This window comes from Alligator mississippiensis, chromosome 11 (genome assembly GCF_030867095.1).
Source record: "Alligator mississippiensis isolate rAllMis1 chromosome 11, rAllMis1, whole genome shotgun sequence".
NCBI lineage: Eukaryota > Metazoa > Chordata > Crocodylia > Alligatoridae > Alligator > Alligator mississippiensis.
The window spans coordinates 73404203-73422960 of NC_081834.1; the positions used below are offsets into that span (position 1 = coordinate 73404203).

At 46.2% G+C, this 18758-nt stretch overlaps 1 pseudogene; it reads right to left on the minus strand.

Moving 5' to 3' along the window:
* LOC132244245 (leucine-rich repeat transmembrane neuronal protein 4-like) overlaps positions 1-18758 on the minus strand; it is a 57641-nt pseudogene that overhangs the window by 32725 nt on the left and 6158 nt on the right.

Consider the following 18758-nt stretch of genomic DNA (forward strand, 5'->3'; position numbering starts at 1 on the left):
GTGCTCAGTGTGTTGCTAATTTGCAGTGCGATGGGGTTTTTTGACACCAGGAGATCCTCATGTCAAAAAACACCTGTGCCTGAAAAAAACGAGGTGGCATGCACGGCAGCAGTGTGCACTGCCCAAAACCAGAGCCAGGCTAGCCAGAGCCATGCTCCGGCTGCTGGCCAGGCTCCGCGTGCCTGGATTGCCACCATTGGAGCCCCAGGACGCCCCCAGGACCCCAGATCTGCTTGGGCCAGCCCAGGTACTGGCCCCAACCTCCCCTACCCCACCCAGAACATTTTTCCATGCTCTAACCCCATGTGCAGGGGCATGCGCTGGGGAAAAAAGCACCAGCATGAATTTGTGCTGCTGCTTTTTTCCCCACAGCGACTGCACACCACTGCTCATGGGGACCTTTGGGTGCAGGAACTGTTTCTTAATTAGGTGCTTGTACAGTATCTACCATGAGACAGCATCGATCTCAGATAGGACTTCTACGCATCAATACATCATCAATAATAACAATAAAAAAGACTTGTTCTTAACAGGGTGCTAGTCCAAAACTATAAAAAAATTGTAAGAATAATAAGCATCCTAAATACATGAACATTTCCAGACCTGAGTGATCCTGTACATGCTCTGGTCTTTTAAACAACAGTGGGGGAAAAAAAATCAGTAAACAAACTCTTAATCCCTCCTATGGATGCTCGCAGTAAGAGTTGCAATTATTTCAATGACATCTTCAAACCTTGGGAATGAGTCATATGTTAAGTCAGTATTTCCATTTCCTTCCATATATTTCTAGCTTTCTTAACATGCTGCATATGGAATTTCACTGCTTTAAAAAGTCTGATATGAGAATGGCTTGAAGGTAATAACAGTCTGCTTCTTGTATACTTTTGGACAACTGGATATTGTTTTAGTCTTGTTTATGATGCCAAGTTAGCCTATATCTTCACCTTCTTTTCCGTTCTGGTATATGGTTTAGGGATCCAGGTAAGAGCTCCTTTTTTAGTTTCCACAGGTTACAACTAGGTCCATTCTCCTCCTTATAATTTGCTGCATTCACACACACAAAAGTGATACTTGTGTTTGTGTAAATAGATAGTATGGAGGCACCAGAAGAAGTGCCACTTAATTAATATTGCCCTTAGGAAAAAAAAAATAGATATGCATACATAATTAAGCCAGAACTATTTTCACATATATAAATTATGTGAAATACAGTGCGTTACGTCCAAAGAACTCAAAGCACTTTACTGAAGAGGGAGGTAAGACTGATGGGCCTAGAGTTGCCCGAGTCCTCCCTCCTCCCTTTTTTAAAGATGGGGACCACATTGGCTATCTGCCAATCATCTGGCATCTGGCCTGAGCACCACGAGTGCTCATAAAGCCGTGCCAAGGGCCCTGTAAAAACACCTGCTAGTTCCCTCAACACCCTGGGGCGGAGAGCATCTGGACCTGCTGACTTGAACACGGCCAGCCCCTCCAGAAGCACTCTAACCCGGTCCTCCTCAACCTTAGGTCTTGAGGCGTTCCCCTTGAGTCAGTCTTGAATCACGGTTGGGGAGTCCTGGTCCCTGCACAAGAAAACAGAGGTGAAGAATTTGTTAAAGATGTCTGCCTTCTCCTCTGGCACAACCACCAGATTGCCCAGCGCATCTTGCAGGGGCCCCACATTTCCCAGTGCCTTCTTCATCCTCCCTATATATTTGAAAAAGGACTTTTTATTCTCTTTGATCTTGGACGCTAGTCCTAGCTCCATGTCCGCCTTAGCTTTCCTAACAGCCCCACTACAGGCAACAGCAGTGGAGGTATACTCTTCTTTGGAGATAGCCCCCCGCTTCCACCAAGTGTATGCCGCCTTTTTGGCAACCAGGCACTCCCGGACATCCTTGGTGAGCCAGGGAGACTTTTGGGTACTCTTGCCTGCCTTGCTTCTTGTTGGGATTGTCACCCCTTGGGCTCCGAGTATCGTCTCCTTAAGGAACGACCACTCATCTTGGGCACTGAGCTCCCCTGCCCTCGAGATCCCCAGTGCATCTCCCACCAATCTCTTCAACTCATTGAAGTTGGCCCTCTTGAAGTCTAGGGCTACCGCCTTGCTGCAGGCCCTTGACACCCTGCGCTGAATGATGAATTCCAGCAAGCGATGATCGCTGTCACCCAGGTGGTCCAGGACCTGGAGCCCCCTTACCAGATCATCACCTGTGACCAGGACCAGGTCCAACAGGGCATTTCCTCTGGTGGGAGTGTGCACCTCCTGGGTTAAGTGGAGGTTCTGTATCTCGGCCAGGAACCTCCTGGAACGGTCCGACCTGGCTGACTGCTCCTCCCAGCAGATGTCCGGGTAATTTAGATCACCCATGATCTAATCATGTTATTTCTTCCACAGGCTGAGAATGAGGAAAGAGACTGCTATTTTAATTTTTATTTTTAAGTACTTGGAAGGCATTCAGATATTATTGTGAGGGGAGACACTGGAAAGGGATTACCAATCCTATATTACATGGGCTTGTAATGTGAGGGTATGGACAAATGGTCAAGTTAATGCAAATAACAGAGGGGGGGGACTTATAGCAGAGCAGTACGTTTTGTGTTCATGGTTCCCGTGCTCACCATTACCCTGCAGTAATTGAAACTAAAAAAGGGCAGCTCAACCCATGGTTTAGCTGTCATTTAACATAGGCAACTGTAGACACAGTGACCATACCTCAACTATTGTGCCGCAAGTCCATGTCCACTGTTAACTAACATGCATTTGACTATTTACCCGTACCAAAATACAGTGATTGTCAACCGGGATTTGAAGAGATCCTACTAAGGGTGCCGATCAATATTTTATTGATTTCATAGACATTAGGGCTGGAAGGGACCTTGGAAGATCATCGAGTCCAGCCCCCTGCCCAAAGGGCAGGAAGTCAGCTGCGGTTATAGGATACCAGCAAGATGAGCATCCAGTTTGCTCTTGAAGGTGTTCAATGTAGGTGCTTGAACCACGTCCGGTGGCAGGCTGTTCCAGACCTTGGGGGCTCGGACAGTAAAGAAATTCTTCCTTATGTCCAACCTGAAACAGTCTTGTAGTAGTTTATGACCATTCGACCTAGTCGTCATCCCTTGGGGTGCTCTGGTGAACAAACGTTCCCCCAGATACTGGTGGTCACCCCTGATACACTTATAGGTGGCCATCACATCACCCCTGAGCCTGCGCTTTTCCAGGCTAAAGAGCCCCAGGGCTCTCAGCCTGTCATCGTAGGGTCTGCTTCCCTGACCTCTGATCATGTGCATGGCTCTTCTCTGGACTCTCTCAAGCTTCTCCACATCCTTTTTGAATCGTGGAGCCCAAAACTGGACGCAGTAATCCAGCTGCGGCCTCACTAAGGCCGAGTACAAGGGGAGAATGACATCCCGGGATTTCCTTGAGAAGCATCTATGGATGCAAGCCAGCGTTTTGGTCGCTTTACTAGCCACCGCATCGCATTGCAGGCTCATGTTCATCTTGTGGTCCATGATGACCCCCAAGTCTCTTTCTTCCATAGTGCTAGCCAACATAGCACTGCCGAACTTATAAGGATATTGCGGGTTTTTCTTCCCAAGGTGGAGAACCTTGCATTTATCGGCGTTGAACACCATCAGATTCTCGTCCGCCCACTTGCTGAGCCTGTCCAGGTCAGCCTGGATCACCCGCCTGTCTTCTGGTGTGGATGCTTTTCCCCAAAGTTTGGTGTCATCAGCGAACTTGGCCAGTCCGCTTCTGACTCCAGTGTCCACATCATTAATGAAGATGTTGAACAGTATAGGTCCAAGGACAGAGCCTTGGGGGACCCAACTGGTCACAGGACACCACGATGAGTGACTTCCATCAATTACTACACTCTGGCTCCGACCCCGGAACCAGTTTTCCAGCCAGTGGATCGTGGAGGACCCAAGGCGACAATTGGCCAGTTTCTCCAAGAGGTGATTATGGGAAACCAGGTCAAAGGCTTTTTTGAAGTCAAGATATATGACATCAATCTCATCTCCCTTTTCCAGGTGATAGGTCACCTGGTCATAGAAGGAAATGAGATTGGTTAAGCAAGCCCTACCCGCAACAAACCCATGCTGGCTATCCCTTAAGATGTTGACGTCGGCCAGTCCATTAAGGATGGCCTCTTTTATAAACTTTTCTAAGATCTTCCCCGGGATAGAAGTCAGGCTAATGGGCCTATAGTTAGCCGGATCCACTTTCCTCCCTTTCTTGAAAATAGGCACCACATTGGCCTTCTTCCAGTCTTTGGGCACTACACCAGAGCGCCAAGAGTTTTCAAAGATCCGTGCTAGAGGCTGGGCTATGATGCTCGCCAGCTCCTTGAGTACCCTGGGTTAAAGATGGTCAGGGCCGGCTGACTTGAAGGTATCCAGCTTCTCAAGATGTTCCTTCATGAAGTCAGCATCAATGGAGGAAAGGGGATCACCCTCACCCAGACTTCCCTGTCCCGTAGCGGGCATGGGCGTCCCATGGGGCTGATGAAAGACCAACACAAAGTACCTATTTAATAGGTTGTCTTTTTCCTGGGCGTCAGTTGTCAGTTGCCCCATCTGGTTCAGCAGGGGTCCAACATTGCCCCTGCTTTTCCTCCGGCTCCCCACATATCTGAAAAAGGACTTTTTATTGCCCTTGATGCTCAAAGCTTGTTGGAGTTCAGTTGCAGCCTTGGCTTTCCTGGTCTGCTCCCTACAGGACCAGACCAGTGCAGAATAATCCTCCTTAAAGGTGACTCCCATCCTCCATCCTTTGTAGGCCTTTCTTTTTAGCCTCAGGAGCTCTGCTAGGTCCCTGGAGAGCCAGGGGGGCTGCTGTGCCCTCTTGCTGCCTTTCCTCCGAGATGGAATAGACTTAGTTTGTGCATTGAGGATCGCTCCCTTGAGGAGCAACCACTCTTCTTGAACTCCCCTTCCTCCGTGGTTATGGTCCCTTATGGCCTCACTGACAAGCCTCCTGAGCTTGTCAAAGTCGGCTTTCCTGAAGTCAAGGACTTCCGTGTTGCTGACTGACTTGCCAGCTTTTTGGCGGATGGTGAAGGTGATCAGCTTGTGGTCGCTGTCACCCAGCTTCCCATTGATCACTAGGTCGCCGACAAGGTTATCCCCAGTAGCCAGCACCAAGTCGAGCAGCGCTTTGCCTCTCGTTGGCCCATAGACTTCTTGAGTCAGGTAGAGGTCATCCACACACGAGAGGAAGCTTTGCGAACACTCAGTTTTTGCTGAGTGATCCTCCCACGAGATGTCCGGGTAATTGAAGTCACCCATGACAACCATGGTCCTGGAGCATGCGGGCTCAGCCAGTTCCCAGGCAAACTCCTGGTCAAGCTCAGGACTTTGGGTGTGAGGTCTGTAGTAGACTCCCACCATTGTGTCCCCTGTGCTGTGTTCCCCACGGATTTTAACCAAGAGGGTCTCCACCCATCCCCCCTGTTCACCAATATTGGCTTGCAGGGACATGTAGCTTTCCTTAACATAGAGAGCTACACCCCCGCCCCTTTTCTCTACACAATCCCTCCTGAACAGGGTATAGCCATCTGTACCCATGGTCCAGTCATGGGTGGAGTCCCACCTGTTCTCCGTTATCCCTATGACATCATAATTATTTGCATTGAGCAGGAGGATGAGTTCCTCCCGCTTATTCCCCAAGCTCCTGGCATTTGTGTACAGGCAAGCAAGTGCCCCCTGGGGGTCTCCTTCCTTGCCCACAGATTTTGCCAGGGCTGGGACAGGGGTGGGCTCCATTAAGTGCCTTGACCTGCTGGCTTTTCAAGGACTGCTCAGTGGGCCAACAGTGGCGGTAGTGCCCCTGTCCCCCAGCGGGCTTAGTTTAAAGCCCAGTGGAGCAGGTCAGCCAGTCTGGCTGAGAAGAGCCTCCTCCCTGGGGTAGAGAGGTGGAGGCCATCTCTTCCCAGCAGCTCGCTGCCTCTCTCGCCAAAGAGCGGGCTGTGGTCATGAAAGCCAAAGCCTTCCCGACAACACCAGCGCCGCAGTCTTTGGTTGACCACATGGAACCTCCTCTCCCTCCTCGGCCCATAGCCTGAGACTGGGAGGATCGACAAGAACACCACCTGTGCCCCCAGACCCTTTAGGCCCGCTCCCAAATCCCTGTAGCGCCTCATGACCTGGCTGGGAGAGCTCCGAACCATGTCATTGGTGCCCACATGAATTAGGAGCATAGGATAGTGTTCTGTGGGTTTGAGGAGCTCTGGGATCCTCTCCGCAATGTCCCGGATGCGGGCCCCCAGGACACAGCAGACTTTATATTAGCACTGTTTATATTAGTACTATATTTATATTAGCACTGTTCAGCATGCAGATACCTAAACAAGCTTCACAAGATGAACCCAGACATTTCAAATAGGATCCATAATATCCAAACTATTTTGACCTGTAGTGGACTTTGAGTTCTTTGCAACAGGAGAATTGCTCTATTACAGGATTTTTCCATGGCCAAAAAACACAAATGAAAGCTAAATGCTGGTGTTTTCTGAAGAACACATTGAGTCTAAAAGGGTTGAGAACCACTGTTCTAATGTGATATGGGCTCAATGCAGGAAACCATGCTAGACAGTCAGATGAGTCTTTACATCTATTACTTTTTAACAGTGGTGCTCTACCTTTTGGCCCCCATGAGCTGAATGAGTGGTGCAGGGCCACATCCCTCAAAAGGTTGTGCATGAGGTTGTTCCCCCCACACCTGGCTAAGGCCCCACACTGCCTTGGTGCAGCCCTGCATACCTGGATTGGGTCCTGCACCTCCTTGGCCTGGTCCTGCATGCCCATATCAGGTCCTGTGCCACCCCAGCCTTGCACACCGAATCTAGCGTGCAAGGCCATGCTATCTGGGCTCCCCATGGGTCCTTAATTCAGCAGAGACAACTAATGTAGCCACTGCTCCTGCACTGGCAATTTTCCAGACCCAGGGGGGAGCCGAGCTGGTTGGACCATACAGCTCTGCAGGCCCAATCCGGCCCACCTGTCGGGGTTGAGCACCCCTGGTTTGTAAGGTTATTAACAAGTCTCTGTCTTGTTTCAAATAATGTGAAACCTTTTTCAAATACCGCCTAAGGTCAACCTTGCTTCCCCTGTTTTGTCTCAAAAGTATTCAGGAACATGGAGTGGTTGGGACTTACATCTAGTTAGAAATTATTTGAGTGAGATCACTGATTTCAAGAGAAGTTGGATGAATGAGATCACACTGCTTGCTGATTAGCATCCAGAGATCTTTACTTGCAGATGGGGGAGGGATGAAGACGAAATGAATGAGTGCCTTACCACTTCCCTGCTTTTCTTTTCTTTTCTTTTTTAGCAAAGGGGATTTGAGAATGGGATGCAACAACTCCCCCCGCCCTTCCCACTTTCTCTGCCATCTGCCTGCAAGCTCCACTTAAGACGAGTCATTATCTCTTTACAGCAGGTGGTAGTGTAAAGTAGAAGCAGGCTGTTGAGTCAAAGTGAGCAGGTTGTTCCAACCCACACGCTTCCATCTCAAGAGAAGCAATGAGATAAGTATGAGACAGGTCACTCTTTTTCAGGCAGCCTGGTTTTATTTCTGCAGTTTAGGTATTTATAGTCCAAACAGCTCGTTGCACCAACTGCTACATTTACTGCTACATTTACTACATGTTCTTTGTTGACTGCTATGAATAAGGACCCGGGGGGTGGGAAAGAAGTGGGACTATAATGGGTGAAGCAAAGTTATTCAAACGCTTCTCTTGAGCTCCTTGGAGGCCAGTGCAAACCAAAATTTATCTGGCCCTGGTTCCGAAGTGGATGTAGCTAGGGCAGCAGAACAGTGAGAAGGGAAGAAAAATGACTTGAAGACAAAGATAGTTATGGAAGAAAGAGATGACTGGGACACTGTCTGGCAAAACTGCAAGAGCACAGAAACTGGGACTCGTGCAGCAAAAGACAAGATCAAAGATTCAGGTAGGGCAGCGTTATGCCCAGTATTGTAACTGAGAGTGAAAATATTATGTTCATGCAAATAAGAATGATGACTAGCACCAGGTGGCTGGACTCTTTACGTGACAATCATGCTGGCAAATCTCACCTGAGACTGGGGCCTCCGCAAACATACAGGGATGGATAGTTAATGCTGCAAAGAGCTTGCAGTCTTGATAGCCAGAACAAACAGAGGTGGAAGAGGAAACAGTGATGTGGTGAATGGAAATGATGTTTTCCAAAAGCAAAAGCAAAGAAGAAGCTAAGTAGACTGACTTCAGCCCTTGCTTTTTCATCTGAAACTCCTTGTGGTTTGGGGCACTGAACATAGGTTTTCAGGGGTCAGCCACACTTTCCTTGGGGCGGGGGGGGCAGCAGCAAAGCAAGGCACGTGAGGAGCGGCAGACAAGTTGGGGCGCAGGAATGGCAGATGCTTGCTGGCTCTGAGAAGCAGCAGTGGGGAAAAGCGGCAGCGGGGCAAAGGGGGGATATCCCCAAAATCAATGACAGGGCCAGCCAGCCGCAGCACCATGGCAGAGGCTTGTCAGCTCTGAGAAGCAGCAGTGGGAAAAAGGCCAGCCAGCCATGAAGTGCATGCAAAAATGGGGAACGATTTGTTTTGGACCCCAAAAAAGCTGTATTCTTCATTCATCTGAACCTTGAACTAAATCACCAGTAAAAACGTGCAAGATTAGCACCTGGTGTCTTGCTGAAGCATTGCAACAGCAATTCCATGGATTTCCTAGTGAACCCAAGCAGCGCCTGGTGACGAAATTGTTGCAAAGTGGGGAAAATGCCATTTTTGCCTATATGTTAGATACACATTGAAAAAAATAATACAATAAAAAAATTATCTTGGCACAAATTCAGCCGCTAAAACTAAAACATGTCAGAGGCATTTTAAATGAACATGATACAAAGTGGCTACCACAATAAAATGAGGTTGCAACGTGGATCTTCAGACACGATCAAGCTAGCAAAATCGTGATTTTTGTCATGTGGAAACAGGAAAAGTGCCATGTGGATTGGTGGCTCTTCCATCACTAACTTGGTAACCTTAGTCAAGTTTTGTCTTCTCCCCACACTTCAGTTTTCTCTAATGGGAAAAATGCTACTGACCTGAAGTAAAATGCTTAAATATCTAGAGATGAGATGTGCGGTGCAAAAGGTAGATAATTATATACTAATGTCATAGAACAGATACAAGATGCCAACAACCGTCTATCCTGTCACTAAAAGGTGACCTTGCCATCACTGGTCCAGTCTTCATGGCACTCAGAAAAAAGGACCCTTGTAGACAGAGCAAGTTTATTTTAAATCCACAGTCTTCACAGGCATTTTAATATTCATAACTGTCTTTTATTTTTTTTAGACGGGATTTTTTCTTTTCTTTCTCTTCTTATGAAACACCTTACATGCAATGTTTGGAGAACATTGTCATAATCCCATTTTGGTGTTTTTTCCTCACCCTCTGAGTTAAGGTTGCTAACAAGTTCTGATTCTACTATTTGGGACTGTTATTTAAGTGAGGTTGTCCTGATAGTCGAGAGACAACCTTAAACCACAAGCCTCTTCAAAAGGATTTAGTAATTATCTAATACCTACTAAGCTGCTGTACCTTAGCCAATGGCATTTAAGTTTACCTGGTGAAACATAAGCAGCAGCTTGTTACTTGTACCAGTTCAAATGGGCATTTTCCAAGTCAGACTTCTTTAACAAATTCTTCACCTCCGTTTTCTTGTGCAGGGACCAGGACTCCCCCACCGTGATTCAAAACAGACTCGAGGGGAACACCTCAAGACCAAAGGTTGAGGAGGACCAGGTTAGAGTGCTTCTGGAGGGGCTGGACGTGTTCAAAATAGCAGGTCCAGATGCTCTCCACCCCAGGGTGTTGAGGGAGCTAGCAGGGGTTATTGCAGGGCCCTTGGCATGGCTTTACGAGCGCTTGTGGTGCTTGGGCCAGGTGCCAGATGATTGGCAGATAGCCAATGTGGTCCCCATCTTTAAAAAAGGGAGGAGGGAGGACCCGGGCAACTATAGGCCCATCAGTCTTACCTCAATCCTGGGGAAACTCTTTGAGAAGATCATCAAAGAGCACATCTGTGATGGGCCAGCATCAGGGATGATGCTCAGGAGCAACCAGCATGGTTTCATTAAGGGCAGGTCATGTCAGACCAACCTGATTGCCTTTTACGATCAGGTCACAAAAGCATTGGATATAATATTGGATATAATAACAGCAACAAGTTGTTGGAGAGTAGGTTTAGATTAGACATCCATAGGAACTACTTCACAGTAAGGGTGGCTAGGAACTGGAACCAACTTCTAAGGGAAGTGGTGCTGGCTCCTACCCTGGGGGTCTTTAAGAAGCAACTTGATGCCTACCTGACTGGGGTCACTTGAGCCCAGTTTTCCTCCTGCCCAGGCAGGGGGTCAGACTTGAAGATCTACAAGGTCCCTTCCAACCCTACTTCTATGATTCTATGATAAGTGAACCGTTAAATGATGCAGGGAAGTAATGCAGAGAGAATTAACGCAGGGAAGTAATGCAGTGCTGTACGTAGCGACTGATTCTCAACCATCAGTATCTTCTGGCCTTCTCTCCACGTATTTCTGCATACAGAATGGCTCCTTTTCAAAAGCAGCCTGGCAGGAACACTGCTGACATCTCCACCAGGACAAGCTTTCCATTTCCATGCTTTCTCACTATGCAGCTGAACAGCACAAGGCAAAGCTACGTATTGCATGAAGAAGCTAACATTCCTTATTCCCACTGCAGTGCTATGAAAAGCTGAAGACTTTCTCCAAAGAGCAGTGGCTGCAACTTCTAGGCCTTTGCTAGCAACTGAATCGAGCAGGCTTGGTACATAAAATCTATGCTAAGCAATCTATTTTATTTGGCTGCAGCACAGGCAGATGTGATAAAAGCTGGTTATGTCTAAAATGCCTACTGCCCCCACCCATCTCAGTTCAGTCCTAAAATGCCTGTCTTGAAATGTCCAAGTAGCAGCAAGTCAGTTGTGCTATAAACACAAAGCATGCAGGAACATTTCATGTCAAAGAATGCATGGTATGTATAATAAGAGAGAGGACCAAAACTCTCTTTACCCTGGGCAGCTCTCACCTGTAGCTCATACAACCTAGATGTTGCAGGTAACATGCATCTAAATTAATATAAATGACATGAACACACACATACTTTACTATTCATTCCATCCAGGAAGAGCACACACACTAACTGCAGAAATGATTATTTGGTCTCTGGCAAGTCCCTTAGCCTCGCAAACCATGTCTATACTGCTTGCTTGCTGAGGCCAGCAAGCTCTGCTTGCTCCCTCCCAATCTGCATGCACTCAGGCCTGGCCAAGGGGCAGCACAGATGTCTTAAAGAGGTCTTGAGGCTCTGTCAAAAAGGGCTAAGGACCTGCACTAAGGACCCTTCTAACCCACATGGCCAGCTTTGGGCATGCGCTGAGTGAGAGTGGATAGGTCTTGTTTCTTAGCTGCCAACCTAGGTTTAGTGCACAGCCATGGCATCTAGCTCAGTTCCATATCCGTAAAAGGGGGATGGGGGGGGGGGGGGGTAAAGGCTCTTCCTTGCCTCATTAAGTTTTCTGAAAATCACATTGCTTAGGGTGCTCAGCTGTGCCAGTAATGGTAACGGGCTGCTCCCAGGAGCACCACAAATGAAAAAGGGCCTCTCTGCTGGGTGATGTCTCTAGAAACAGGGTGTTTTCCTGGGGGGAAGAGGGACGCAGGAGTCTGCCATGTCACTCCAGCATCACCACCCACATTGATGCCATCACAAGCTCTGCTCCACCTTTAAACCCACCAACATTTCATGTCGACACTTTTCATATTGAACTTCCTGTTTATACAATAAGAAACAAAAGGTGTAGAACTGAAGGCAAGGAGTCTTAAATTTACAAGGTCTCAGGAGCATCCAGGAATTTTGGCTGGATTTGCAGAAGAGCTCAGGTGCCATTTAGGCACCTAACTAAAGGTGCAGTGAGATTTTCCAAATGGCTCAGCAAACTGCAGCTGGATTTTCCATACCCAACATGCAATTCTGCCATGAGCCAATATTTAAATGGGAGCTAAGCTAAAAGTCTGACCTTTCCTAAGAGAGCTAGGCACTCTCAGCCTTTGCATACATTTTACTACAGCTACTTCTATAGCCTCTTTAGTGACAACACCTACACCTGCAACAAATATTAAGGACCCTCCAAGATTTACTCTGTCCTTTGTCAAGCAAACCTCTCATTGGTCTAACCTTCAGGTCATCTACCTAACATGGTGCCTAAAAGCATACACACAAACCGGCTCTCATTCATCAAAATGTTTTCTTCAGAAATGTTTTACTGATGAGCAGCTGTGTTCCTTTTCTCCTTAGTTGGTTCCTGTATGCAGATACAGAGCTGCAAGTGAAGCTGCATCCTTTTTACCCTTGACTTCGATGCATTCAAAGGAGAAAAGGGAAGCCTACACAGAACTGGGGGAGAGGAAAGCCAGGGAGATTCAACAGTGTAAAAGAGGAACAAGACACTGAAATGCATCATGCTTATTCTCACAATTTCAGCAGATGTTAATTATCTAGCAAATCAGATGATCTTCAGCCCCATCTGGAATAAAGTTGCCAGTGCACTGTGCCTGCAGGGTCACCTCCTTTACCCCATTCCCTCCAAGCACCCCCATTTCTTTGCCACTCTTCTCCAGTCCCATTTCACCAAGCCACTATTCTCTGCTCAGCCATCTTTGCTAAGGGAAGGAAATTCATAACAGAATTAATAGGATCATTTGTTTTTAAACTCTCCAAGTTATTTCCTCTTCTCTGTTTCCCATTTTCTCTGTGCTCCAGGATCCTGTAAAGACAAGTCCTCACCATGTACACATCAGTGGCTCCACTGAAGTCAAGGGCACATGAGGAATTAGGACATTCGACTCCAAGATCTTTGGGCCAGAGAGTGTCCTAACGTGAGCCTTATACAAAACAATGCATGTTGTCGGGGCTCAATAATTAACTAATAAATGACACTTGACCAACACTTCCTTTTCAAAATAGTGTTACAGGGAACAGGTCTATAGTTTCTCAACAGGTTTTTTGACATGACAGTCCTTCAGTGCTTTATCTCCTCCTACTGATGAGAGGAGAAGGTGGATGAGCATAATATAATGAGACTGATTTAGCATATGTGAATGGAAGCAATGACTTCCTCATTTTTGATCCCAATGAAAAACTTGGGAACATCAGCCATGGGACGCTGTCCTGTCCGAACAAGCAGCCTCATTCGCCAAATGTTGAAAAGTGGTTAGATTAAAAAGTGAACCTGTAAAAGTGGCAACTCAAGGTTCATGTCAATGATATCTTCAATGATTTTGCTTCAGCTTCTCAATTTACAGGGAAAAAAGATCACTTTTTAGTTTGTTGGAGGTGTTGTTATTCTTGTTATTTTATAGCTTTGATCCTGAAAAGCAGTAAGGCAGCAAACTTCCACTTGAAGGAAGCAAGCATCTTTGTAGCAGGACCCCAGCCCAACACACAGTGGCATGGTGCAGATCAGTATACATGCGTGATAGTATACTTTGGTTGATAAAAAACAATTGCCTTTTGAGTACAGTCTGAGCACTCATGCAAATAAGTGAGACAAACGCAGGTTGCATACCGGCACGTACACAAGGCAAATACCTAAATAAAGCAGCTGCAGTTGGTTAACAGAAGAGCAAGAGCCAAAATCATAAGCATGGCATTATTTAGCAAGGCTTGCCAGTAGACTAAACAGAATATGATGAGCCAGGTGCTGTGATTTGACACCACAGGGTGCCAATGGATTTACACCCATTTAAAACAAGGATGAATCTGACTCTGTACCTGCATTTGAGAGAGTCATTCTGAAAGTCCAGTTTGTAAATGCAGTCATATAACTTGCTTCTGTTGCTCTCTTATTTGCAAGGTTATGCCCTGGTTCAGGGAAGCTCTCTAAATGCACACACTGCTTTAAGCAGGTGACAGGAGTCCCTGAAGTATTTGGGGCTGCTTACATGATAGAGTGCCGTCCTGAGCTGGAATCTAAGATGCACTGCTTTAATTCTTGATTGACAGAAGAAAATGGGGGGTTAGGTATAAAATGTAGCCAGGCCTTTTTAACCACAAAATCCACACTGTGAAAACAACAGGGGCATCCTACACAGCCCTTAGGAATCATCAACTATCTCTAATTTCCATTGATAAAACTTTCAGGAACCTTCCACTGGTTATAAATGGAAAGGTGAGTTAAATAATCCTTCCTTTCCTGCTGCCCACACATTTTTCAAACCATGAGATGGTCACTTTTGCCTGTGAAAAAAGAATAGATAGGAAGGATTTTTAAAGACAGGCAATGATTTACAAAAAGACAAAGTGGAATCAATAAAAACTTGAGCCACTTCAGCTTATCCTTAAAAACATATTTGAGACCCTGACTTTACTTTGCCTCTAAATCTTTCTTGTGTGTGAAAGCTGAGCATGGGAACAATGAATGAGCCAGTCGGGACTGCTGAAAGACGGCCCTGAGTTACGCGTCTCTCTCACAAATACGAGTCCTCTCGGACTACGTCTGTCTGACTACATCAATTATTAATACTGTTATGTTCCACTTCCCCTTTTCCCCAGTTATGAAACTTTTTTTTGCTGAAGATACCGAGGAAGATTCTTTTCCTATTGATAAGTGCTGTACAGAGCATGTCTGTCCTTTTACAAGTTGAACCTGGTAGCTATAGGGATGAAAAATGTTAAATCCAAGCTGAAGATAGTAGGAGCTTATGAATGTTACATGAGTCTTCAGTGATCAGGTGCTTTAATGTCTTTTCTAGTCTTCTCTATCAATAGCCAAGGTATACAAAATCATCATGGAAATACAGGGTCAACTTTCCAGCAGGTGCACAGACAACCTGTGGCCTCAATCCAGCAGATATTTATACACGGGCTTAACTTTGTTCACATGAATAGATGCACTGAAGCAAATGCTTATTATTTAATACTTGCATTACAGTAGGGGCTGGAAACATCAATGCCACACTGCACTAGGTGCTGTACAAGCAGTCATGGAAAGGCAGGTCCTTCCCCCAACAATTTACAAATCAAATATCAACTGGCAGACAACACGCTAGCAAACAGAGGGAAATAGGGGAAATAATCCTCAGCATGAAAAGCAGAGGTGACAGAACACGAGCCGGCAGCCATGCTCATACCGTCGGTAGACACCGGGGAGATGGGAGTTTTATGGAGAGATCTGAGAACGCGGCTGTTTGAGTAAATAAAATTAACTTGACCGTACTTGCCTGCAAACGTTCGACCCGTGGCGACCATGTGGAGTCGGTCGGTCCCTTCAATTGTTGAAAGAAAAAAACAAGATTCTTCCCCTAGTACAAACCTAGAACAGCTGCACTGACGTTGGCAAAGTTACTCTAGGTTCAGAGCGGTGGGAGAGAGGAGAATCCCCCTGAGGAGTCTAATCCAGTGAATCCTATCCAAGCGCTTGTCCAAAGTTAAGACTACAGGACAGATCCATACATTTGCACTTCTCCAATGCACCGATGAAATTCATAGAGTCCTAAACGCTGGGGCAGGAGAGGACTTCAAAGGACCATCGAGTCCGACTCCCTGCCTGGGCAGGAAAGAGCACTGGGGCCAGATGCCCCCAGCCAGATGCCTATCCAGCCTTGTCTTAAGAACCCCCAAGGTAGGGGAGAGCACCACCTCCCTTGGAAGCCCATTCCAAATTTTGGCGACCCTTACCGTGAAGACGTTTTTCCTGATGTCCAGCCTAAATCTGCTCTGTCAGTTTGTGACCATTGCTCCTTGTTACCCCAAGAGGCACCCTGGGGAACAGAGCATCTCCAATCCCTTGCTGCCCCCCTAATGAATTTGTAGGCAGCCACAAGATCACCTCTTAGCCTTCTCTTGCAGAGGCTGAAGAGGTCCAGATACCTCATGAGTCTCTCCTCATAGGGCTTGGCCTGTAAGCCCCTAACCATATGAGCGGCCTCCTCTGGACCCTCTCGAGTCTACCAACATCCTTCTTGAAGTGCGGTGCCCAAAACTGGACGCAGTGCTCCTACTGGGGTCTGACCAATGCCACATAGAGGGGAAGTATCACCTCCTTGGATCTATTTGCCATGCATCTGCTGGTGTATGATAAAGTGCGGTTAGCTTTGCTGGTGATTTCATCACACTGATGACTCATGTTCATTTTGGAGTCCACTGTGACTCCAAGATCCCTTTCTACTTCTGTGCTGTTGAGAGGGTCACTTCGCAACCAGTACATGTGCTGGATATTTTTGCACCCTAGGTGCAGCACTCTGCATTGGTCCTTGTTGTACTGCATCCTATTGTGTAGTGCCCGCTTATCCAACCTGTCCAGGTCTGCCTGCAATCGTTCCCTACCCTCCGGAGTGTGCACTTCACCCCACAATTTAGTATTGTACGCAAACTTGGACAGAGTACACTTCACACCCACATCCAAGCCACTGATGAAGACATTGAAATGTACAGGTCCAAGGACCGCACCCTGCTGGATTCCACTGCCCACATCCTTCTACGTCGATAGCGACCCATCTACTACCACTCTCTGGGTGCGACCACTAAGCCAATTTGCCACCCACTGGACCATGTAAACATCTATGTCACAGCCTCTTCATTTATTTATGAGAATGGGATGAGACATCATATCAAAGGCCTTGCTAAATCCAAGAAAATGACATCCACCTCTAATCCTATGTCTAAGCATTTTGTGACCCTGTCATAAAACGAAACCATATTGGTCAGGCATCAACTACCTGCTACAAATCCATGCTGCTTTTCCTGCTCCATTGCTTTTCCCACTGGTCTCCCACAAATATGATCCTTCATAATCTTTTCAAAGACCTTTCCAAGGATGGAGGTGGCACATGTAATTTGTAGGACTTACAGGGCCAGATCTAAGCTCAGGTACACAGACATGCTAATGCAGGTCATGGAACTGTGCTGACTTGCAACTAGTAATTTAGCTAATACTATGGATTGCATTGTCCTTCTTAAGATTGCATCAGAATCCATTTAGATGCCAATTTCTGATTAAATACCTTTATATTACATTTCCTTTATTGTGCTCTTTGCTACTTGCATCTGAACTTGTATCATTTGTGAGCACACTAATCTTCAGCTACCCCTGCTTTCTAAATCCACAAGAAAGACTAGAACATTTACTGTTAAAGGCCATCTTGCACTTTTACAAATGGTCTTAAAACCTTACTTGAATGATCTTTCTTTGCAAGGCAATTGGTCATAAACAGATGCTCAGACTTTGTCTTCCCAGCAGATGACCTTTACTGCAGCATCACCATGGCCTGAAGTCTCATTATTGTAAATCTCAAATTAAGATTACTATAGGCCTGGAGAAAGTATGCAATATAAACCCCCTTGTTTACTACCCCGTGGTAAAACACACACCTTTTTTATTCAATTGCCATGATCACACACCAATTAGAGATATTTTCAAACCTTAAATAACTTCAGACATATAGCATCTCCTGTGTCTCTTAGTGGTCATGCCACTCAGATACTGGATTTTGACTCATTCTTTAGAGATGCAATTCTCCTATGAGTTGTGCTGACGTAAATCAAAGGGAATCTCACTGAAGCTAATGGAGCTACACTGGATTTAAAAACCAAACCAAACCCAGGAGTGACAAGAGAAGGAGGTCTTGGGGGTCACACTGATACCAAGACAAACCCAGAGTAATCCCACTGAGTTGTTTTTTTTCTGTACCACTGCTGACAGTGATACCATACCATAATTCACACTGCTTCTGGTGGCAATGGCGAGGATATGCAAGGTCCCTTGATTTCAGCAGGGATATTGCTTTAAGCAAGTTAAACGCAAAGCAAGACTTCTACTTATAATCAGGCTCATTAGAGCAAACATGTTGCAAAAGTGACTGGTGCTTTTGGGTGCCCAAATTCATATATCTTAAAGGGTCTGGATCTTCAGAAAAGTGCTCAAAAGATCAGGTCCTGGGAAAGAATCTCCAGTTGGTCACTCAAAATCAGTTGTTACACTTAACCAATCTTGACCTTACATTTTAGCATATCTGAACATCAAAGACACTGTCCAAGCCCTAACCTGGTTTAAACCCATCCTGCAGAAGTCATTGAGAATTCCCAGGTTGGGAAGGAGCCACAACAGGCCATTCATGTTTCCCATTAGGATGCTTACAGTGATAAGAAAAGCCAAGTCTAACCTGGCTTTAACACCACAGCAGCACATGCACAATGTCACATAAGCAGAAAGTCAGTTGTCCAAAAAAGTCTTTGTTGAAATGGCATAACACAAATCCATCTTACCATGTATAAATGGGCCATGGGGATCTAAAGTACAACCCTTTCTTATTTATTAATGTCCTAATTATTACAAAATTACAGCTCAACATATACACATGCGTATATGCTCCTCACACACACACACACACACACACATTCCCCAATGACTGCCAGTTTTTTTTTTACTTACACTTACAGAGCCAAAACGACATCTCATGTAAGAGGGTGCAACTCTGAGCTACATCCCCTTCTGCCGTCTCTTGGTCTCTCAGTTGAAACTTTACAGCAAAACACACCAAACCAGGCATTTGCAAATGTTATTTTTGACTTTTGCCCTACTTTAGGACCCAAGTTCAGGCAAGTCCATAAACAAGAGCTCCCATCTGTCCTGATTCAGCAGAGCACTCAAGTGAGTTAAGCCAGTGCTCAAGTCTCATTGTGCTTAATTATATCCCTGAACTGCAGACTG